A 25,169-nucleotide genomic window follows, 5' to 3' on the forward strand; every position below is an offset into this window, starting at 1 on the left:
CAGCCTCCTGAGTAGCTGGGACTACAGGCACAGTGCCACCACGACCGGCTAATTTGTGTATTTTTTAGTAGACACGGGGTTTCACCATATTGGCCAGGCTGATCTCTGACTCCTAAATTGTAATCCGCCTGCCTGGGCCTCCCAAGTGCTGGGATTACAGGCACGAGCCACCGCATCTGGCCTGCCATTTTGTCTCTTAACGCGCATGCCCGAGAAGCTGCTTCTCCCTGGGGTCTGCATTCAGTTAACACGTTTAATGTTAATAGGTGTGGACCATCAGGGGATTGTCTCTCCTGGCTGCCTAATTATCATTTTTAGCGAAGCAATGTGGTAATTGCCGAACCATCACCTGACATTCCCAGTGGGTCGCGGAGAGCCCTCTCCTGCCCTGCGCATGCCTATGTAACTACACCCCCAGCACCAGCCGAAGAAATATTGTCTTCCATGAAACTGGTCCCCGGTGCCAAAAAGGTTGCGGACTGCTGTGTTACACCATCGGAAGTTAGAAGAAAGGAAGGGAACTATGGTTATTGTTAAAATATTGTAACTAGCTTGAATTTTATCATGGCTAGTAGAACAATAGAACATTTGTGCTCCACTCTCTTGCATGTGAGAGGGGAGAGAGAAAGTTATGTATCTAGCTTCTAGAATTATGATTTTAGTACTAACAATAGTCAGTATTTATTGAGTACTTACTATGCGCCAGGCATCACATTTAAGTATCTTGACAACCCTCAAGTAGGTTCTCCTGTCATCATTTTACAGATGAGAAACTGGTATTTTGAAAGGTTTATTAATAGCTCGAAGTGCCCAGATTAAGATTCCACCTCTGCTGTATCCATCTGTGAAGACTGTTCTCCTGACTACTGGGCTATGTTGCTTCATCTGTGCTTGAACAATAAGGGATCCTATCTGTGCATGTCCTGCCCTAGGTGAGCTTTCAGGTATGTAAGGCACTCTGACTTGGGAGACAGGTTTTCACTTGCTTCTTGAGGTGGTAAAGAGGAGAGGCTGGAACTGACTCAACAGAGGCCCTATCCAGCTTTGTCCTGAGGGGATCAAGTTCCTCTGGGAATGGGGAATAGGCAAGGAGGAGAAAATGCGAGGGCTTTGAGAGGAAAGAATAAGAAAATCCCAGCCTGTAACTTCTGAGCAAGGGTTTGTCCTTCCTGCCAGCAGCGTTCTCATAAATCTCTCTCTATGGACTCAATTTATTCATCATGTGGGACTCCCTCTCCCATTAATTCAACCCAAAATAATGATCAATGTTATTGGGTGAAATGGGAATGCATTAAAGGGTTTTAAAAAGGGGAGTTTAAGACTTTACATTTTAAAATGATTACTCTGGCAGGCTGGGGGTAAAGCAGCTCAAGTTTTTTTTATAACCAACTTTTTTCCCATCCTCTGTAATTCAGGGGTAAGGGGAGAGAGGAAAGAAGAAAGTTCAATACTTCCCCTTTTTCACTATCCCCTAAAGTTCTAAGATTTCCCAAAATATTTCTCTCCCTGCTCACTTCAGCAATTTACTTGACCCATTCTGGGATCCCAGCCAAATTTACCTTCTCTCTGCCCCATGAGGGCTCTTTAGGATCTTAACAGAAGGCTTAATGCAAAGAGGGCTTGCACTTGTACTAATATTGAGACAGAGTAGGGACAGGACTTGGTCCCTCCATCCCCGTTAATACATAATTTTCCTCTTTTTCTGTCCTACCTGCTGACCCGGGGACCTTGAAGAAACTAAGATAAGCAGCATCCCACCATCTTAGTCAAGGCAGCATACCCACTGATCTCAGGACTTTGAAGAAACTAAGACAAGCAGCATCCCACCCTAAGTCTTACTCAAGGAAGTCAACTCTATCATCCACACACATACGAGACCAGAAGAATGATAATCTTTACCCTATAGAGTTGCCTGATTATAACACTAAAATCTCCACCCAGGGAAGGGCTTATTTGCCATTTTTTGATCATGTGATATATGTACTAAAATGATTTCACACTGTGCCTGTGCACCCTGTGCTCTACTCCACACATGTAATGATGTTTGTGTACCTCGTGCTTATTCACGTCACCCTTCTTAAAACACCAAAATGACCTGTCCTTGGGGAACCAGCTGGAGAACTCCTCACTCTAGTGCTGTTTCCCTTGTGTTTGAGCATAAGCCCCTAATAAAGCTGTGTCTGGGAAACTCGCTTGGCCTCCTGTCAATTTCTATTGCATGGGAGCCTAAAAACCTATGGTCCCTAACAATGTGTCACTAACATCCTGTATGGGCAGGTTTTTTGGTTTGGTTTTGTTTTTGAGACAGGGTCTTTCTTTGTTGCTCAGGCTGGAGTGCAGTGCTGTGATCATAGCTCACTGTAATCTTGAACTCCTGGGCTCAAATGATCCTCCCGCCTTATTTTTTATTTTTATTTATTTTTTGAGATGGAGATTCACTCTTGTCGCCCAGGCTGGAGTGCAGTGGCGCAATCTCAGCTCACTGTAACCTCTGCCTCCTGGGTTCAAGCAATTCTCCTGCCTCAGCCTCCCTAGTAGCTGGGATTACAGATGCCTGCCACTATGCCTGGAATTTTTGTATTTTTAGTAGATACGGGGTTTCACCATGTTGGCCAGGGTGGTCTCAAACTCTTACCTTTGGTGATTGGCCTGCCTCGGCCCTCCAAACTGCTGGGATTACAGGCTTAAGCCACTGTGCCCGGCCTGATCCTTCCTCCTTTAGATTCCCAAGTAGCTGAGACTACAAGCATGCACCACCATGCCTGGCTAATTTTTAAATTTTCTGTAGAGACGGAGTCTTGCTATGTTTATCAGGTTGGTCTTGATCTCCTGGCTTCAATCGATCTCCCGCTTTGGCTTCCCAAAGCACTGGGCTTACAGGCATGACACACCACACCCAGACTGGATTCAAAGACTTTCTGATTTGCGATTGGTTACAGAGGTTAAGCATCGTACAAAAATTTGAGATCAGCAGAAAAGAATGTTACCTCTGACTTGTGGGTGTGACCTCCTTCAGGCCCCTCAGGAAGAGATTCAGAACAGCCATCAGAGTTCAGTCCTTGGTTCCCCCTTAGCTGAGCTCTATGTGCCAGCACATCCATTTGGTGGGGATCTGGGTCTCTGACAATTCAGGGACATATGTTAAGATGTTATCTTTAGTTTCTATAGAGAACAAAACATCTGACTCTAACTTCCTTGGCTATTGTTTTATTTTATTTTTTTATTTTTAATTTTTGAGATGGAGTTTCACTCTTGTTGCCCAGTCTGGAGTGCAGTGGCATGATCTCGGCTCACTGCAACCTCCGCCTTCCAGTTTCAAGCGATTCTCCTGCCTCGGCCTCCCGAGTAACAAGCTGTTCATTCACTTCTCAAGGCTAGCTAGGTGCCTGGAATTTCCCTTGAAGGAACTCAAGATTTTCCTTTATTTCCATGCTGGGGGAGAGGGGAGGGGACCCACAGGCCTCAAAGAGGGGTCTCTGTTCTGTTTCAGTTTTACTCATAGCTCTTGGAAGTTTTTTTTTGGTGGGGGAGGGGTTGGGGCGGCAGTGGAGATGCTTCTCTCTCTCGTTTTTTAAAATAAAGTCACAATCTCTTGCCCATTTGTCTTATTGATGACTCTTCAGGATGGACACAGTAACGACAGAGACAGGAGGCAGCCAAGAGTCTCCCAGTGAAACCCCTCCTTCAAGCCTAAAACAGTCTGAAGGCTGAAAAACCCGAGTGCTGGTCTGGATGAAGCCTGCCCTTTCCCAACCGATTCTTTCTGAATAATGGCCACCTGTGCACTGGGAGGACTGGGTGGAGCCTCGGGAAGTTCACGCTATTTGCAGTGGTGAGGATCCCGGCCTCTCCTGTTCCTGTGCGGTGACCTGGGATTCAATCTTTGAGGAGGAAAACCTGCTAGCCGGACTCTCTGTTGGTTTGCTGGAGTTCCTGTTTCCCTTTTTTTTTTTCCTTTTCACCCAATAAACCCTGCCCTACTAACCTTACAGTGTGTCCCTGTGCCTAAATTATCCTGGTCATGTGACAAGAACCTGTTTTTTTTCGACAACAGTAACAACAATGGCTAGTACATACGTCCTTACTTCATGTACTGCTCTGCACTGTTCCAAGCACTTTAGTCATTTAGTCCTTATTACATCCTTCTGAAGAAGGTACTATTATTACTCCAATTTACAGATAAAGAAACCTGATTCTGCTGAGAGAGGGAAAACAAACAAACGGTGTGAGAGAGGGAAAACAAACAAAAAATGGGTGTGGTGGTGTGTGCCTGTGGTGCCAGCTACTCGGGAGGCTGAGGCACCAGAATCACCTGAACACAGGAGGCAGAGGTTGTAGCAGTGAGCCGAGATTCCACCACTGCACTCCGGCCTGGGCGACAGAGTGACACCCTGTCTTGGAAAAAATAAAAAAAAAATTAAAAAAACCCCACCACAGTACTGATACTGATTTTGTGATAGGTCACAACAAAACCACTCAGTCTTTCTGCTTCCTGTTATTCCTGGATCAAACTGAGGGCCAGGCTGCTATTTCTCATGGCCCAATAATGAGATGCAGATGAACTGGGGAGGAAGAGAGTTTTTATTTCTGTAACTGATTACAGGGAGAAGGCCTGGAAATTATCGCCAGACCAACTCAAAATTACAAAGTTTTTCAGACCTTACATACCTTGTAAGCTATATGTTTTCGTGTAAGTGTGCATTCATCTAAAAACATAAGTGATTAACTTCTTTTAATCTATAACTAAGGTCTGGGTCCTGGAGACCTTCTTCTGGAGCCTCAGTAAGTTTACTTAATCGAAATGGGTCCAAGTGCCAAGTGCTGGGGTGATTGCACTTATCTTGTCTCATGCTAAATCACAGAGTTTTGCGGAGTTCCTTCAGATTTCCAATAAACTTGTTTGTGGAGGCCTGGAGAGTTTCTTCAGACCCTCAATAAAACTTGTGCAATCCTAAGTGGGCCCTGGTCAGAATTCTTTCATTATTTTGTCATGCTTTAAGGCTCAGGAAAAGCCTTAGCAAAACTCATGGTGGGCTTTTGTTATATTGCAGCATTTGTATAAGGGCACTAGCTTTTAATATTTAACTTAACCAGTCAGTCAGTACTAAAAAAGTTGTTATGGAGGCCTGCCACACTGTTGCAGTGATGTGATAGAGGCAGACTAATGCCACTCACACAAATCATCAACTTTTAACTTGATTATATAACTCTACAGCTGTAATGAAAAGGCTTTCATAGGTCATCTAGGTAAGAGGATGGTAAACTTTTTTCCATTTTACCAGTAGATTCTTGCTTTGTTTCTTTTCTAAAATTGATTAGTTATTATTTTTAGAAGCAATGTCTTGGTCTGTTGTCCAGGCTGTTGTGCAGTGGCATGATCATAATTCACTGCAGCCTTGAACTCCTGAGCTCTAGGGATCCTCCTGCATCAGCCTCCTGAGTAGCTGGAACTAGAGGCACATGCCACTATGCCTGGCTAATTATTTTATTTTATTTTTTCTGTAGAGACAGGGTCTTGCTTATTTGCCCAGGCTAGTAATTCATTTTTTAATTGACAAATGACAAATTATATATGTTTATGGTGTACAATGTGATGTTTTGATATATGAATACATTGTGGAATGATTAAATCAAGCTAATTGACATATTCATCACCCCACATACTTAAATGTGTGAAGATAACATTTAAAATCTATTCTCTAACAATTTTCAAATATACTCCACCTTATTATTAATTATAGTTATCATGTTGCACAATAGATCTCTACAACTTATTACTCCTAACTTCAACTTTGCGTCTTTTGACCAACATCTACCCATTTCCTCCTCCTCCCCAGTCACCTCCATTCCCAGCCCTGGTAAACACTGCATACCAAAAATGAAATTCTAAGCCCTCTAGCTGACTGATGTGTCCTCTCCTTTGCCCAGGGCATTCCAAAGTTATCCTGAAAAACTAGTTCAGGCCATAATGGGGAGTGGGGGTCAGACATGCCTCATTATGCCCTCCTCCCTTTTGGAATTCAGGTACAGCTGTCCAGCATTAACGTCAACACAGAGCTCTTAAGACTGATAGAATAGTGCTTGCTTTGGCAGCACATATAGTAAACTTGGAATGATACGGAGAAGATTAGCATGGCCCCTGTGCAAAGATGACATGCAAATTCATGAAGCATTCCATAAAAAAAAGACTGATAGAACAGTCTTTAAGTCTGATAAGAAACATTTACAATCTATTCTCTCTGAAGCCTGCTACCTGGAGGCTTCATCTGCGTGATTAAAATCTTGGTCTCCACAACCACTTACCATAACCCAGACATTTCTTTCTATTGATTCCAGGTCTTCAGATAATAACTCTTTCAGGCCGGGCGTGGTGCCTCAAGTCTGTAATCCCAGCACTTTGGGAGGCCGAGGCTGGCGGATCATGAGGTCAGGAGATCAAGACCATCCTGTCTAACACGGTGAAACCCCGTCTCTACTAAAAATACAAAAAATTAGCTGGGTGTGTTGGTGGGCGCCTGTAGTCCCAACTACTCGGGAGGCTGAGCCAGGAGAATGATGTGAACCCGGGAGGTGGAGCTTGCAGTGAGCCGAGATCGCGCCACTGCACTCCAGCCTGGGGGACAGAGCAAGACTCCGTCTCAAAAAAAAAAAAAAAAAAAAAAGATAATAACTCTTTCAACCAACTGCCAAAAAGAAAATCTTTGAATCTGCCTGTGATCTGGAAGCCCCCTACCACCTTCTAGTTGTCCTGCCTTTCCAGACTGAAGCAATGTACATCTTACATGCATTGATTGATGTTCCATGTCTCCCTAAAATGTATAAAACCAAGCTGTAGCCCTACCACCTTGGGCATATGTTCTCAGGATCTCCTGGGACTGTCAGAGACCATTGGTCACTCAAATTTGGCTTAGAATAAATCTCTTCAAATATTTTACAGAGCTCGACTCTTTTTGTTGACACTACCACTCTACTCCCTGCTTCCATGAGTTTGATTTTTTAATCCCAGCACATTGGGAGGCCAAAGCAGGAGGATCACTTTAGTCCACACATTTGAGAACAACTTGGGCAACATAGTGAGACCCTGTCTCTACAAAAAATTTTGAAAAAACTAGCCTGGTGTGGTGGTGCCCGCCTGTAGTTCCAGCTACTCAGGAGGCTGAGGTGGGAGGATTGCTTGAGCCCAGGAGTTCAAGGGTGCCATAAGCCACAGTCATGCCACTGCACTATAGCCTGGGTGACAGAGTGAGACCCTGTCTTTAAAAAACAAAACAAAACAACAAGATTTTGGGCTGAGTGCAGTGGCTCGCACCTGTAATCCCAGCTCTGTGGGAGGACAAGGTGAAAGGATGGCTTGAGCCCAGGAGTTTGAGACCAGACTGGGCAGTGAGACCTCATCTCTAAAACAAATAGGCTGGGCATGATGGTTCACATCCGTAATCCCAGCACTTTGGGAGGCTGACGCAGAAGCTTTTTAGTTTAATTAAGTCCCAGTTATTTATCTTTGTTTTTGTTGCATTTGCTTTTGGGTTCTTGGTCATGAACTCTTTGCCTAGGCCAATGTCTAGAAGGGTTTTTCCAATATTGTCTTCTAGAATTTTTATGGTTTCAGGTCTTAGATTTAGGTCTTTGATCCATCTTGGGTTGATTTTTGTATAAAGTGAGAGATGAGGATCCAGTTTCATTCTTCTGTATGTGGCTTGCCAATTATCCCAGTACCGTTTGTTGAATAGGGTGTCCTTTCCCCACTTTATGTTTTTGTTTGCTTTGTTGAAGATCAGTTGGCTATAAGTATTTAGCTTTATTTCTGGGTTCTCTAGTATGTTCCATTTGTCGATTTGCCTGTTTTTATACCAGTACCACGCTGTTTTGGTAACTATGCTTTGTAGTACAGTTTGAAATTGGGTAATGTAATGCCTCCAGATTTACTCTTTTTGCTTAGTCTTGCTTTGGTTATGCTGGCTGGCTCTTTTTTGGTTCTGTATGAATTTTAGGATTTTTTTTCTACTTCTGTGAAGAATAATGATGGTATTTTGATGGAAATTGCATTGAATTTGTAGATTGCTTTTAGCAATATGATTGTTTTCACAATATTGAATCTACCCACCCATGAGCATGGGATGTGTTTCCATTTGTTTGTGTCATCTATGATTTCTTTCAGCAGTGTTTTACAGTTTTTCTTGTAGAGGTCTTTCACCTCCTTGGTTAGGTATATTTCTAAGTATTTTATTTATTTATTTTTTTGCAGCTATTGTAAAAGGGCTTGAGTCCTTGATTTGATTCTCAGCTTGGTTGCTATTGGTGTATAGCAGTGCTGCTGATTTGTGTACATTGATTTTGTATCTTAAAACTTTGCTGAATTCATTTATCTGATCTAGGTGCTTTTTGGATGAGTCTTTAGGGTTTTTAGGAATATGATCATATTTGACATATGATTATTTGTCAGACAGTGACAGTTTTACTTCCTCTTTACTGATTTGGATGCCCTTCATTTCTCTCTCATGTCTGATTCCTCTGGATAGGACTCCTAGTAATATGTTCAATAGAACTGGTGAAAATGAGCATCCTTATTTTGTTACAGTTATCAGTGAAAATGCTTTCAACTTTTTCCCATTCAGTATAGTGTTAGCTATGGGTTTGTCATAGATGGCTTTTATTACCTTAAGGTATCCCTTCTATGTCAATTTTGCTGAGGGTTTTAATCATAAAGGAATGCTGGGTTTTATAAAATGCTTTTTCTGTATCTATTGAAATGATCATATGGTTTTTGTGTTTAGTTATGTTTATGTGGTGTATTACATTCACTTCTGTATTTAAATCATCCCTGAATCCCTGGCATGAAACTCACTTAATCATGGTGTATTATCTTTTTGATATACTGTTAGATTCAGTTAGCCAGTATTTTGTTGAGGATTTTTGCATCTATGTTCATCAGGGATATTGGTCTGTAGTTTTCTTTTTTCCTTTGTCCTTTCCTAATTTTGGTATTAGGGTCATACTGACTTTTTTTTTGGATGGAGTCTTGCTGTGTTACCAGGCTGGAGTGCAGTGGTGTGATCTCGGCTCACTGCAACCTCCGACTCCCTGGTTCAAGCGATTCTCCTGCCTCAGCCTCCCGAGTAGCTGGGATTACAGGCATGCACCACCACGCCTGGATAATTTTTCTATTTTTTAGTAGAGATGGTGTTTCTCCATGTTGGCTAGAATGGTCTCGATCTCCTGACCTCGTGATCCGCCTGCCTCCCCCTCCAAAAGTGCTGAGATTACAGGCATAAACCACCAAGCCTGGCTGGTTATACTGACTTTATAGAATGATTTAGGGAGGATTCCCTCTTGCTCTATCTCTTAGAATAGTTTCAGTAGGATTGGTACCAATTATTTTTAAATGTCTGATAGAATTCAGCTGTGAATCCATCTGGTCCTGGACATTTTTTTTGTTGGCAATTTTTAAGTTACCATTTCAGTCTTGCTGCTTGTTATTGGTCTGGTCACAGTTTCTGTTTCTTCCTAGGTTAATCTAGGAGGGTTGTATATGTCCAGGAATTTATCCATCTCCTCTAGGTTTTCTAGTTTGTGAGGGTAAAGGAGTTCATAGCAGCCTTGAATGATCTTTTGTATTTCTGCAATATCGTTTGTAATACATCCCATTTTGTTTCCAGTTGAGCTTATTTGAATCTTCTCTCCTCTTTTCTTGAGTAATCTTTCCAATGGTCTATGAATTTTGTTTATCTTTTCAAAGAACCTGCTTTTTGCTTCATTTATCTCTTGTTTTCTTTTTTTTTGTTTGTTTCAATTGTATTTAGCTCTGCTCTGATCTTTGTTATTTCTTTTCTTCTGCTGGGTTTGGGTTTGGTTTGTTCTTGTTGCTCTACTTCTTTGAGGTGTGGCCTTTAATTGTCTCTTTGTGCTCTTTCAGACTTTTTGAGGTAGGCATTTAATGCTATAAACTTTCCTCATAGCACTGCTTTTTCTGTATTCCTGAGGTTATGATAGGTTTTGTCACTATTATCATTCAGTTCAAATAATTTTTTTTTTTGAGACAGAGTTTCACTCTGTCATCCAGGCTGGAGTGCAATGGTGCAATCTCAGCTCGCTGCAACCTCCACCTCCCAGGTTCAAGCAATTCTCCTGCCTCAGCTTCCCAAGTAGCTGAGATTACAGGTATGCACCACCACACCTGGCAAATTTTGCATTTTTAGTAGAGACAGGGTTTCTCTATGTTGGTCAGGCTGGTCTCAAGTTCCCAACCTCAGGTGATCCACCCACCTCGGCCTCCCAAAGTGCTGGGATTACAGACATGAGCCACCATGCCCAGCCCAGTTCAAATAATTTTTTAATTTCCATTTTGATTTCATTGTTGACCCAAGGATCATTCAGAGCAGATTATTTAATTTACACGTATTTGTATAGTTTTGAGTGTTCCTTTTGGAGTTAATTTCCAATTTTATTTCACTTTGTTCTGGGAGAGTACTTGATATAATTTCAATTTTTAAAAATTTATTGATACTTGTTTTGTGGCCTATCATATTGACTATCTTGGAGAATATTCCATGTGCCGAAGAATAGAATGTATATTCTGTAGTTGTTGGGTAGAATGCTCTGTAAATATCTGTTAAGTGCATTTGTTCTAGGGCATAGTTTAAGTTCATTGTTTCTTTGTTGACTTTCTGTCTTGATGACCTGTCTAGTGCGGTCAGTAGAGTATTGAAGTCTCCTACTATTACTGTGTTGCCATCTATATCATTTCTTTCACCTGCTAGTAATTATTATTATTATTATTATTTGAGACAGTATCTTACTCTGTCACCCAGGCTGGAGTGCCATGGTGCCATCTTGCCTCAACGCAACCTTCACCTCTCATGTAGCTTGGATTATAGGCATGCACCACCACACCCAGCTAATTTTTCTATTTTTAGTAGAGATAGGGTTTCACTATTTTGGCCAGGCTGATCTCCAACTCCTGGCCTCAAGTGATCTGCCTGCCTCGGCCTCCCAAAGCACTGGGATTACAGGTGTGAGCCACTGTGCCTAGCTAGTAGTAATTGTTTTATAAATTTGGGAGCTCCAGTGTTAGATGCATATATATTTAGGATTGTTATATTTTCCTATTGGACTAATCCTATTATTATTATTATATAATGTTCTCTTTGTCTTTTTTAAACTATCGTTACTTTAAAGTCTGTTTTGTCTGATATAAGTATAGCTACTCTGGCTCGATTTTGGTTTCCATTAGCATGGAATATATTTTTCCACCCCTTTACCTTAAGTCCATGAGAGCCCTTGTGTGTTAGGTGAGTCACTTGAAGACAGCTGATTCTTGGTTGGTGGATTTTTATCCATTCTGCCATTCTTTACCTTTTAAGTGAAACATTTAGGCCACTTACATTCAACATTTCTACTGAGATGTGAGGTACTGTTCTATTCATCACGCTAGTTTTTACCTGAATATCTTGTTTTGCACTGTGTTTTATAGGCCCTGTGAGATTTGTGCTTTAAGGAAGATCTATTTTGATATATTTTGAGGTTTTGTTTCAAGATTTAGAACTCTTTTTGGCATTTCTTGTAGTGCTGGCTTGGTAGTGGTGAATTCTCTCAGCATTTGTCTGAGAAGGAGTTTATCTCTCTTTCATTTATCAAGCTTAGTTTTGCTGGATACAAAGTTCTTGGCTGATAATTATTTTGTTTAAGGAGGCTAAAGATAGGACCCTAAGCAGTGCACAGTGGCTCATGCCTGTAATCCTAGCTCTTTGGGAGGCCGAGGGGGGCAGAACACGAGGTCAAGAGATTGAGACCATCCTTGCCAACATGGTGAAATCCCATCTCTACCAAAAATACAAAAATTAGCTGGGCATGGTGGTGCGTGCCTGTAGTTTCAGCTACTTGGGAGGCTGAGGCAGGAGAATCGCTTGAACCCAGAAGGCAGAGGTTACAGTGAGTCAAGATCATGCCACTGCACTCCAGCCTGGGCCTCAGAGTGAGACTCCATCTTAAAAAGAAAGAAGAAAAAGATATGACCCCAATCCCTCTGGCTTATAGGGTTTCTACTGAGAAATCTGCTGTTAATTCAATAGGTTCTCCTTTATGTTTTACCTGATGCTTTTGCCTCACAGCTCTTAAGATTATTTCCTTTGTCTCGACTTTAGATAACCTGATGATTATGTGCCTAGGTGATGATCTTTTTGTGATGACTTTCCCAGGTGTTCTTTGAGTTTCTTGTATTTGAATGTCTAGATCTGTAGCAGGGCCAAGGACGCCTTTTTTTTTTTTTTCATTATTATTCCCTCAAATACGTCTTCCAAACTTTTAGATTTCTGTTCTTCCTCAGGAACACAAATTATTCTTATGTTTGGTCATTTAACATAATCGCAAATTTCTTGGAAACTTTGTTCATTTTTTTAAAATTCATTTTTTCTTTGTCTTTGTCTCGTTGGGTTAATTTGAAAGCCTTGCCTTTGAGCTCTGAAGTTCTTTTTTCTACTTGTTCTAGTCTATTGTTGAAACTTTCCAGTGTATTTTGTATTTCTCTAAGTGTGTCTTTCATTTCCAGAATTTGTGATTGTTTTTATTTTATGATATCTATTTTTCTGGAGAATTTTTAATCCATATACTGTATTGTTTTTAAAATGTCTTTAAGTTGGTTTTCACCTTTCTGTGGGTGGCAAGCCACCCAGGTGCCAAGGCAAGAGACCGAGGGCACAAGCTTTCCAGTATAATAAAGAAAATAGCCTGGGTGACAGAGCAAGACTCTGTCTCAAAAAAAAAAAAGAAAAAGAAAATATATAGAATAAGAATAGTTACACTAGAAATAGATTATAGATATGATTATATATGAATATTATTAATCATTAGTTTGTAGCATTATTCTTTATTCCAATATTATAATAATCTTTGTTCTACAATTATAACCTAGGAAAAACCAGGCCATTCAGAGATAGGAGCTGAAGGGACACATTGAGAAGTGACCAGAAGACAAGAGTATGAGCCATCTGTCATGCCCAGACAGGACCACTAGAGGGCTCCTTGTTCTAGTGGTAACGCCAGGCACCCGTTACTTAGCAGGGTTACTTAGTAACGGCACCCGTTACTTAGCAGACCAGGAAAGGGAGTCTCTCTTAGCAGACCGGGAAAGGGAGTTAGAGGAGACTCTGCTCCACCACCTCTTGTGGAAGGCCTAATAACAGTCAGTCGCACCCGCAGCCATTGGGAGGCCTAACCGTTTCCCTGTGATGCTGTGCTTCAGCGGTCACGCTCCTGGTCCACTTTCATGTTCCGCCCTGTACACCTGGCTCTGCCTTCTAGATAGCAGTAGCAGAATTAGTGAAAGTACTAAAGTCTTTGAAATGCATAGAAGAAATAATGACGCAAGCTGTCCTCTCTCTCCGCCTCGGCTACTAAACAGGGAAGGACCCCCTGTCAGGTGAACACGTGACTCATGTGATCTTACCTATTATTGGAGATGGCTCACACTCCTTACCCTGCCCCCTTGCCTTGTATCCAATAAATAACAGCACAGCCAGGCATTTGAGGCCACTACTGGTCTTCCGCGTCTAGGTAGTAGTAGTCCCCCGGGCCCAGTTGTCTTTTCTTTTTTTTTTTTTTTTTTTTTTTGAGACGGAGTCTCGCTCTGTCACCCAGGCTGGAGTGCAGTGGCGCAGTCTCGGCTCACTGCAAACTCCGCCTCCCGGGTTCACGCCATGCTCCTGCCTCAGCCTCTCCGAGTAGCTGGGACTACAGGCGCCCGCCACCATGCCCGGCTAAGTTTTTGTATTTTTAGTAGAGACGGGGTTTCACCATGTTGGCCAGGCTAGTCTCAAACTCCTAACCTCAAGTGATCTGCCTGCCTCAGCTTCCTAGAGTGCTGGAATTATAGGCATGAACCACTGCCCCGGACTACATTTTTAAAGGCTTGTTTTGTGGCCTAACGTATCTATTCTGGCATATGTTCTGTGTGTATACTTGAGAGGAATGTGTATTTTACTGGGGTTGGATGTATTGTCCTATACATGTCGTTCAGGTCCATTTGGTCTAAAACAAGCTTGTCCAACCCATGGCCCATGGGCTACATGCAGCCCAGGATGGCTTTGAATGTGACCCAGTACAAATTCATAAACTTTCTCAAAACATTATGAGATTTTTTTTAATTTTAGCTTATCAGCTATTGTTACTGTATTTTATATGTGGCTCAAGACAATTCTTCTTCCAATGTTGCCCAAGGAAGCCAAAAGATTGCACACCCATGGTCTAATGTGTAGTTCAAGTCCAATGTTTCCTTATTGATTTTTTGTCTGGATTTTCATCGAAAATAGGGTTTGAATGTCTCCTGCTATTATCATATTGCAATCTATCTTTCTCTTCAGATCTGTTAATATTTGCTTCATGTATTTAGGAACTCCATTGTTGGGGGTGTATATATTTACAGTTGTTATATCCTTCTCTCTAAATGTCTGAAATAAAGTTGCCATATCCTTTTGATTACTTGACCCCTTTATCACTATATAATGACAATTTTTATCCATTTTTATAGTTTTTTTACTTCAGATCTATTTTGTCTGTTATAAATATTGCCACTCCTGCTCTCTTTTGTTTTCCATTTACATTAAATATCTGTTTCCATCTCTTTGCTTTTAGTCTAAATGTGTCTTTATGATTGAATTATATAGGCAGCATATGGTTTAACTTTTTTTTTTTTTAACCTATTTAGGCATTCTCTGTGTTTTGACTGGAGAATTCAATCCATTTACATTATTTTTGAGACAGAGTTTCACTCTTGTTGCCCAGGCTGGAGTGCAATGGCACGATCGCAACTCATCACAACCTCCGCCTCCCGGGTTCAAGCAATTCTCCTGCCTCAGCCTCCCGAGTAGCTGGGATTACAGGCATGTGCCTCCATGCCTGGCTAATTTTGTATTTTTTGTAGAGATGGGGTTTCTCCATGTTGGTCAGGCTGGTCTCGAACTCCCGACCTCAAGTGATCCACCTGACTTGGCCTCCCAAAGTTCTGGGATTACAGGCATGAGCCATCGCACCCGGCAATCCATTTACATTTAAAGTAATTTTTGACAGGTAAGAAATTATGATTGCCATTTTGTTAATTGTGTACTGACTGTTTTGTAGTTCCTTTTTTCCAATCTTGCTGTCTTCCTTTGTGATTCGTTGAATTTTTGTAGTGGTACGCTTTGATTTCTTTATCTTTGGTGTATCTACTAGAGATTTTTTCTTTGTGGTTACTATGGGGCTTACATAAAGTATCTTATAGTTATAACATTCTAATTTAAGTTAATAACAGCTTAACTTCAAGCACATACAAAAGCTGTATACTTTTACTTCCCCCCTTATCCCATTTTATGCTATTGAATTTACACTTTACATCTTTTATAGTGTATTTTCATTAACAAACTATGGTAGCTATATGTTTTTAATTAATTATTTTATTTTTTATAGAGATAGAGTCTTGTTATGTTGTCTAGGCTGGTTTCAAATTCCTGAACTCAAGTGATCCTCCTACTTCAGCCTCCCAATTAGCTGGGACAGGTGCATAACACTGCACCTGGCATATAGTTATTTTAAATACTTTTAATTCCTGTTTTTAAATGCAACTTTACATGGACTGCTGGTATACACAGCCTGTAATCCAGTTTGCCTGAATTTTCTCCTATCTCCTGAGAAGCATCGTAAGGCACCTGTACTGAACACAGTTTGAGAACTTCTGATCTGGTTTAAATCTCTCATGTACAAATGTGAAAGTTGAGGTTCATAGAAGGGTAATGACGTTTCTAAAGTTACTCAGATTGTTAGTGGCCAAGTTGTGGCTAAGAACTTGAAAGTTTAGAAAATGGCAATCCCCTTCTAGTTGTCCTGGTCATAAATCTTGAACTAATCCTTGAGTCTTCTCTTTCCTTCACTCCCCGTTTCTTGCTGTCAATTATCAACTGCCCTTCAAAAATACATTAGGAATCAGACGATCTCTTCCTTCTACTATGCTACAACTTTGATCCATTACCATCATTTCTCTACTGCAATAGCATCCTGAATCATCTCTCTGCTTTTCTCATTTTCCCCCTTCCTCCTTACCTCCCTTACTGGCTTTATTCAACACTGAAACCAGAGTAATCCTTTTAAAAATACCGTATTTAATTGAATCTAAAATGCCATCAATTTAAGATGCACTATTATCTTTTTAAATTTTTCCAATTTAATTTTTTTATAGAGATGGGGGTCTTGCTATGTTGCCCACAGTGGTCTTGACTCCTGGGCTCAAGCAATCCTCCTGCCTCAATCTCCCAAAATGTTCGGATTACAGGCATAAGCCACTGTGCCTGGCCCATATGATGATTTAATACTTTCCATCACTTACATTTTTTTTTTTTTCGGTCAGTAAAAGCTCTTTATTCATTCACACATGACAGCCTTGCTGTAGTTACAAAGTAAGATGGAGCAGGTCCTGCCTCTAAGAACTCTAGGCAGACATTCAGGGAGCTCACAGATCAGTGTAACACCAGTTGCTACTGTGGAAGCTCCAGGAGGGGAGAGGTGTTGATATGGTTTGGCTCTGTGTCCCCATCCAAATCTCATCTCGAATTGTAATCCCACATGTCAACGGAGGGACCTGTAATCCCCACATATTGAGGGTGGGAAGTGATTGGATTATGGGGCGGTGTCCCCCATGCCGTTCTCATGACAATGAGTGAGTCTCATGAGATCCCGATGGCTTTAAAAGTGGCAGTATTTCCTGTGCTCACTCTCATTCTCTCTCCTGTTGTCTTGCTTACCCTTTGCCTTTCACCATTTTTTGTAAATTTCCTGAGGCTGCCTCAGCCATGTGGAACTGTGAGTTAATTAAGCCTCTTTCCTTTATAAATTACCCACTCTTGCTATTTCTTTACAGCAGTGTGAAAATGGACTAATATAGGTGTCACAGAGATGTTGCAGGAACATCTGCAGTCTGTAGGGTTGGCCTTCACACAATTTTTGTTTTTGCCTTTGTGCTTTCCTCCAGAAAAGCTTCTCTGCTCTCCTAAGGCTGTTAGATGTTCCACCCATGTGCTCCCTCAGCTCCTTCTACTTACTTGTCACTTAATACTGTCTTCGGGTTACCTGCTTACTTGTGTGTTTTCTTCTTGGGATGCTAAGGTATTTGAGGATAAAGATTGTGCCATGGCTTGGTGAAGCTGCTCGAAACTGTAATCCCAGTGCTTTGGGAGGCTGAAGCAGGAAGATCACTTGAGCTTGGGAGTTTGAGACCAGCCTGGGCAACACAGTGAGACCCCATCTCTCAAAAAAAAAAAAAAAAGTAGCGGTGTGTGTCAGGCCTCTCAGCCCAAGCTAAGCCGTCATATCCCCTGTGAACTGCACGTATACATCCAGATGGCCTGAAGCAACTGACGATCCACAAAAGAACTGAAAACAGCCTTAACTGATGACATTCCACCATTGTGATTTGTTTCTCCCCCATCTTTAAGAAGGTTCTTTGTAATCTTCCCCACCCTTAAGAAGGTTCTTTGTAGTTCTTCCCACCCTTGAGAATGCACTTTGTGAGATCCACCCCCTGCCTGCAAAACATTGCTCCTAACTCCACCGCCTATCCCCAAACCTATAAGAACTAATGATAATCCCACCACCCTTTGCTGACTCTCTTTTTGGACTCAGGCTGCCTGCACCCAGGTGAAATAAACACAGCCTTGTTGCTCACACAAAGCCCGTTTGGTGGTCTCTTCACACGGATGCATGTGACAGTGTGTACCTGTGGTCTCAGCTGAGCATGAGGATTGCTTAAGCCCAGGAGATCGAGGCTGCAGTGAGCTGTAATCACACTGTGGCAGGCCAGTTCCCACTAATGCAGGCCTCTATAACAACTGTTTCAGTACTGACTGAGTGGTTAAGTTAACTATTGAAAGCTGAAAGAGCTAGTGCCCTTGAACAAAGTCTGGAATATGACAAAAGCCCACTAAGAGTTTTGCCTAGGCCTTTCCTGGGCCTTAACGCATGACAAAATAATGAAGGAATTCTTAACAGGACCTGTTGAGGATTAAACAAGTTTTATCATGGGCCTGAAGGAACTCTCCAGGCCTCCACAAACAAGCTTTATTAGGGACTAAAGTAAGTCCCCAAACCTCCATGACTTAGCAGGAGACAAGATAATGGTCGGTAATCACCCCAGCACCTGGACCCATTTAGATTAAGTAAATTTACCGAGGCTCCAGAGGAAGGTCTTCAGGACTCAGGTCTTAGTTACAGATTAAAAGAAGTTAATCGCTTATGTCTTTAGGTGAATGGACACTTACACGTACACATATAGCTTAGAAGGTATATAAGCTTTGGAAAACTTTGTAATTTTGAGTTGGTCTGGTGATAATTTCCAGCCCTTCTCCCTGTAACCAGTTATAGAAATAAAAACTCCCTTTTCTTCCAATTCATCTGCATCTCGTTATTGGGCCACGAGAATAAGGAACCCGACCCTTGGTTTGGTCCGGGAACAACACCACTGCACCTCAGCCTGGGCGACAGAATGAGACTCTGTTTCAAAAATAAATAAATAAATAAAGGGATTGTGCCTCACTTATTATAGGATCTATAGGAACTACTGAAACAGGCTCATTGTCTGGGGTAAATAGCAAGTGTTAGGTAACAAGAGCACCCTAATGGCGCTAGTTCCAGGTTCTTCTTCCTCCCCAACACAGGCCCACCAAAAGGAGCCAATCAGAGGTCACGCCTTCCCGCCTCAGCCTAGACCCAGCACCTCAGCCAACCAGCAATCCCTACGTAACGTCCCTAGATATAAAAGACGGAGGCTGCAAAGCTCTCGCTCTCTTTCTTCTTCCGCTTCGGCTCTCCCTCAGACTCCTCCAATAAAGATCTCTTGACTGCAACCGGTGTGGCGTGGTCTGAGTCTGAGCCTACAGAGTCACCCTTTCAGCAAGGTTCTTGATCTCATGGCCAAGGAAATCAAGGATGCAGATGCATACAGACTGAGATTGGAGCAGGAGTTTAAAAGGTGAGAAGAAAGAACAGCTCTCTGTCACAGAGAGGGGTCCAATCTGATTGCCAAGTTGTAGCAAAAATGTCAGCGTTTTTAAAAAATGAGCTAGTGAGAAGGGGGTGTCTTATCTCCATAGGGCCTAAAGAACTGGTTAGGACCAGGTGTGCCATCTGCATAGAGCAGAGTTTCTAATAGCCCCATCCCATTCTTTGATTAAGCAGGCAGGCTCTTAGTTTGTGCTGCTCTGCTGCTGCTTATCTGCGTGTGCTAAAAGGGGATGGAGAGTTTCTGTGCCCGTTCCCAGGCACCTTCTTGCAGCTGCAGGCCTCCCCCGCCCAGTGCATGCTTCCCGCTTCCCTATCTTAGTGAGGCTAAAGAAAGGGAAAGGAATGTGCTTATTAAGGTGCACTGGGGGCGGGGGGCAGTGGCTCACGCCTGTAATCCCAGCACTTTGGGAGGCCGAGGCAGGCAGATCACGAGGTCAGGAGATGGAGACCATCCTGGCTAACACAGTGAAACCCTGGTCTCTACTAAAAATACAAAAAATTAACCAGGCGTGGTTGCGGGCACCTGTAGTCCCAGCTACTTGGGAGGCTGAGGCAGGAGAACAGCGTGAACCCCGGAGGCGGAGCTTGTAGTGAGCCGAGATGGTGCCACTGCACTCCAGCCTAGGCGACAGAGTGACACTCCGACTCAAAAAAGAAAAAAGTGCACTGTTTTTACTGGTGCCCATTGTAGGTATGTGAAGTTTGGTGATAACCAGGAAGCTCCCCACTCTGTGCCCAAGTTGCTTATCTGTGTTTTACAGCCTGATCTTCCAGGCTGCTCTTTGTTAGAGGAGAAGTGATTTCTTTGGACTGCATGAGGTTAGAAAGGGAGCAATTTCTGAGCTGCTTTTTGTTAGAAGGAAAGTTTTCTGCTGGGGAGTCTCTTCATCCTAACTATCTACCTAAATGATTTCTTTCTATCTCCTATATCACTATTATAGTGATGACACACAATAAACAATCAATTACTGTTTGTTAAATTAATAAATGTTATATAGGCTGATTGTATTATCAATGCCCAGGCATTAGAAAAAAGCCTGAGTCCCCCCAAACTGTATTTACCACATATACCAGCAATTATCCTGCCAAACTTAAGAAAAAAACACTGTTTTTTACTCTAAGGGATACCATTATGTGAGATGACCAGTCATCCTGGGAAAATCACTATGATCGGTCATCTATGATTATGATAATAGTACACGAGCCTTTACAATTTTATTGTCACCCCATGGAGCTTTTATGTCTGTACTTGTATATTTTTAAAGGAGTTCAAAAGCAGACTTTGTGCCTCTGCATGTACTTAAAATTTTTTTCTCCTTAAAATTATGTTTTTAAGTTCACATGATATTTATGACAGATTAAGCTACAGTCATCCTTGACTCCTCCAATTTTTTCTTCTACATAATTAATTACTATTTTTAGTTTGCATGTATCCTTGGGGTCTTTATTTATGCATTTATATGCATATTTATACAAATAAACTGATGAAAATACACAGTATTATTTTAGGAGTGCTTATTTTAAAAATATATTATGCAAATTGTTTTTTACTTAAAAATTGACTATAGTTCATTTTAATGAGAACTCTATAGCATTTATCACGTATAATTGAACATAACTAAATATAAAAGACAATCCAGCCTGGGCAACATGGCAAAATCCTGTCTCTACAAAAAATACAAAAGTTAGCTGGACTTGGTGGTGTGTGTCTATTTGCCAGCTACACAGGAGGCTGAGGTGGGAGGATAGCTTGAGGCTGGAAGGTTGTAGCTGCAGTGAGCTGTAATCACACCACTGCACTCCAGCCTGGGTGACAGAGTGAGACCCTGTCTGAAAAAAACAAAACAAAACAAAAAGAACGAATAGTTGTTTTTGTATCAATCTAGTTATTCCTAAGGAATTAATAATAACTCTCTCTGTCTCTCTCTCTCTCTGTCTTCTTTCTCTCTGAGACAGAGTCCCAGTCTGTTGTCCAGGGTGGAGTATAGTAGTGCAATCTCAGCTCACTGCAACCTCCTCCTCTGGGGTTCAAGTGATTCTGGTGCCTCCTCGAGTAGCTGGGACTTCAGGCACACGCCACCATACCTGGTTAATTTTTGTATTTTTAGTAGAGAGGGGGTTACCCCATGTTGGCCAGGCTGGTCTTGAACTCCTGGCCTCAAGTTATCTGCTCACCTCAGCCTCTGAAAGTGCTGGGATTACAGGTGCAAGCCACCACACCTGCCTTTTTCTTTTCTTTTTGCAAGTTAAAAATAGTTATTGCTATTCCAGGCTTCAAATGAGCCCAGAACTCAGGTCTGGTGTGTGATTCAGAAGTTGTCATGGACTAACAGGGTGGTGGACAAATCTAGGCAGCCTGACCTTGAGTCCACCTTATCTTCCTTGGACCCCTGCTCCACAAAGCAGCTGTTGGTGGGGCCAACTCTTCCACATCTGCCTCATTCATCCTACAGAGCTCCAAGACTGGGGCAGGTAGCCTGCTGATCCCCACAGCTCACAGATGAGAGGCTGCCCATACCTCTCCTAGCACCGGAAGGGCCTTCTCCTTAAGATCAGACACGATGGATTTGGCCTTGTGGAGGGAGAAGTGGTGCCACAGGAGTTGTTTTAAGAGAACAAGGCATGCACCATCTTAGATCAGAGGCTGCAAAATGGCCACCCACAAGCTGGCTTTCCCCACTCACATGTCTGCTTGGCCCCTTTGGGCTGCACAGTGTTTAAGAAAAATAATTGCCAAGCACTGTGGCTCACACCTGTAATCCCAGCTCTTTGCGAGGCTGAGGTGGGCGGATCACGAGGTGAAGAGATCGAGACCATCCTGGCCAACATGGTGAAACCCTGTCTCTACTAAAAATACAAAAATTAGCTGGGCGTGGTGGTGTGTGCCTGTAATCCCAGCTACTCAGGAGGCTGAGGCGGGAGAATTGTTTGAACCCAGGAGGCGGAGGTTGCCGTGAACCGAGATCGTGCAACTGCACTCCAGCCTGGTGACAGAAGGAGACTCTGTCTCAAAAAAGAAAAAAAAGAAAAAGAAAAAGAAAAAGAAAAATAATTAGTTGCCAATCTTTTAAAATGGTAAGATTTCATATAAAATTCTGGATTTTTGGCTTCTCTAGGAGTAAAAATGGAAACTGTCTGCCAAATACTGGGCCTATGATATTCTTATGTGGCACTAACTTGTTATAACAAAGTAGCAGTTGTCTTCACAGACTGGCTGGCTGTGAACTCTCCAACTTACTCCAGTCCTTGTCACCCTTAATTATATTTCCAACTGGAGACCAGGCCTCAGCGGCCTTGTATCAATGCACATGTGCTGTGACTTTCTGTATAGAATAAGAAAGAGTTACATTGTAGTATTATCTTTATCTAAAAAGTAAAAACAAACATCTCCCTTGGAAGCAACCTGTTTCTCATGGTCCTTGTCACTCATCTCTTGCTTGGCCCTGTGGACACCAGTGTTTGTAAACAACAGAGCACTCCTATCTCCTATCTCCCCCAAGAGACTCCTCCTACACACACCCTGCTCTTCAGGATACACTGTACCCCAGTATTAATTGGACAAATCCAGAAAAGAAATCAAAATTAATCATAGAAGTTAAGGGATAAATAGACTAAGACCAACTGCTTTTCCCCTTAGTGGTAAGAGGGAGCTGGAGTAGAACAAAAATGTTAATACTCTTACTCTACTTTTAACTCAGTGACAAAAAAAAAGTCACAAAGATTTTTCAGGAGGTCAAGATTAGGTCAGCATAAACATGAGGTCCCAAAACACATTGGTTCCCATTCCTCAACTGTTTTGGAAATGAATGAAGCTCTTTAGAGAGAATGTCTAAAAGAGAATAGGTAATGTGGCCAGCCCAGCAGATGTCCTGGGCTAGCAAGAACTGTTCAACTCTGGCCAGGCATGGTGGCTCACCCTGTAATTCCAGCACTTTGGGAGGCTAAGGCGGGCAGATCACTTGAGGTCAGGAGTTCGAGACCAGCCTGGCTAACATGGCGAAACCCTGTCTCTACTAAAAATACAAAAATTAGCTGGGCGCCATGGCGCCTGTCTGTAATCCCAGCTACTCAGAAGGCTGAGGCAGGAGAAGCGCTTAAATCTGGGAAGTGGAGGTTGCCCTGAGCTAGGATCCTGCCACTGCACTCCAGCCTGGGTGACAGAGCAAGACTCTGTCTCAAAAAACAAACAAACAAAACAAAACAAAAAAACTGTCCAACTCATCCTGCCTTAGTTCAGGGCTGCTTGTCCCAGCCTAAAATGTAAGTGGCACACAATGATTTTCAGTGAGGATAGCTGACTCATTGCAGAAAGGGGCTTGAAGGGGGACAGAGAGTCAAAATTTGACGTTGGCAAGCATGAGACAGAGGAAAAGGAACCTTCCTCACATCCCTTCATTCTGCTGTGGCTGATGCCATGTTATATTCCCTTTAAAGAGAGAGCAATCTTTTTTTTTGAAACCGAGTCTCACTATGTTGCCCAGGCTGGAGTGCAGTGGCACAGTCTCGGCTCACTGCAAGCTCCGCCTCCCGGGTTCACGCCATTCTCCCGCCTCAGCCTCCCGAGTAGATGGGACTACGGGCGCCTGCCACCGGTTTCACCTTGTTAGCCAGGATGGGAGAGACAGCAATCTTGATGCAGCTCAGACGCTCTCCTTCGCTGCTCAGGATGCTCTCAATGCGGTAGTTTCTGGTGCTGAGCTGGCTGGGCAGCTCCAGGTCAGGCACAGTGAACTCACTCATGGTGAGTAGGTGCCTACTTTGAAGGGACAGTGGCAAAGAAGCCCATAGGTATGCAGGGGCTCTGGGCAGGGGTCCCCAGGGGGAATGAAAGTATCAAGCACATCACAGAAGTTTTCATAGGCACAGCTGCCAATCTGTTCCATGCATGAGATCTTGACCCAGAAGCCAGACACTTCCTTCTCTACAGTTAATTCCACCTTCAGAGGAGATTTGAGGGGGGACACTGGTTCTTTTCCTCAGCACTGACGATCACGTTCCCAGGAACGACGTTGGGGTCAGCTTCCAGAGTAAGGCTTTTGATCACCACAGAGTCCTTCCCTTTGTCCCAGTTATCCCAGGAAAAGCTACTGATCTGGTTCAGGTGGACGTGGGCAGGGGCTGCTAGGCCTGCAAGAAGCAAGCCCAGGACAGTCAGGAGTGGAGTCTCCATCAGGGATTGCACCACGAAGGGTGAGTCTGTGTGGAGTTAACCACCCACATTTTCAATCCTTTAAGTTACAAATCTCAATAAACAAAGTTCTGGAAAAAAAATTATTCTGGCTTGTATTGTGATTCTACCTCTTAGCCTGGTGAAAGAGACACAGAGAGTGAGAAGAAAGGAGAAGGGAAACAGAGAAAGGGAATAGTGTGATGGGGTGGGATGACAAGAGAACCTTGATTTATGGTTTTGTCAGGACTGCACACAATGGAGAAGGTCTTTTCCGTAAAAGAAATAAGGGGTGTTGTCACAAAGAGGGGAAATATGCTAGGCAGTCAAAATTTCCAACAACTGTCACAGCAGATATTCTATGCTTTTAAGCAAAACTTTTTCAGATGTCAAAATAGTTGGCATATGCATAATTCATGTAATTATGATTGTTTTCCCAAAAGGGGGAAGTCATTTTTCTTAGTAGAAAGATGCTTATATATTCATTGCCCCAAATGGGCCATCTATCTATTCAACGTATATTTATTGAACATTGATCATGTTTCAGTCACTGTTTTAGGTGTGAGTGGTAGTGGTGAACAGGATATAAACACTGCCATCATAGAGATCACATTCTAGCGGGTCAAATAGGTGATTTTTTAAAAAAGTAGATAGACTCACATGACGATTACAGGTACCAAATAAAGGTAAAAGGAATGGGGATATTTTGCTTATGGTGATCAGAAATGACTTCTCTGTGGAGGTGACATATCACTAGAGAATTAAATGACATAAAGGGTTATGGCAAGCAAAATTTGAGGAACGTTCTAAGTGGAGAGGGAAATAAGAATAATGATGGAAGGTGGAAAAAGCTTGCCATGTTTCAGTCACTGCAAGAAGGGCAGTGAAGCTGCAGCTGGGTGAGAGAGTTGGAGAGGGGCAGGAGATGAGGTAAGAGCATTAAGTTGGTTGTCAGAGCATTAAGCTGGTCACCAGGGTATGA

The 25,169-nt window shown here is 42.5% G+C and overlaps 1 non-coding gene and 1 pseudogene across 1 annotated transcript; one reads left to right on the forward strand and one right to left on the reverse strand.

Moving 5' to 3' along the window:
• LOC100605618 overlaps positions 1-24,205 on the reverse strand; it is a 77,552-nt pseudogene extending 53,347 nt beyond the window's left edge.
• Positions 6,078-6,184, forward strand: LOC115837707. The gene has a single exon (XR_004032767.1). It is a non-coding gene; the product is annotated as a U6 spliceosomal RNA (small nuclear RNA).
• Positions 24,206-25,169: the final 964 nt, after the last annotated feature.

This window comes from Nomascus leucogenys, chromosome 12, assembly GCF_006542625.1.
Source record: "Nomascus leucogenys isolate Asia chromosome 12, Asia_NLE_v1, whole genome shotgun sequence".
Taxonomy (NCBI): Eukaryota; Metazoa; Chordata; class Mammalia; order Primates; family Hylobatidae; genus Nomascus; species Nomascus leucogenys.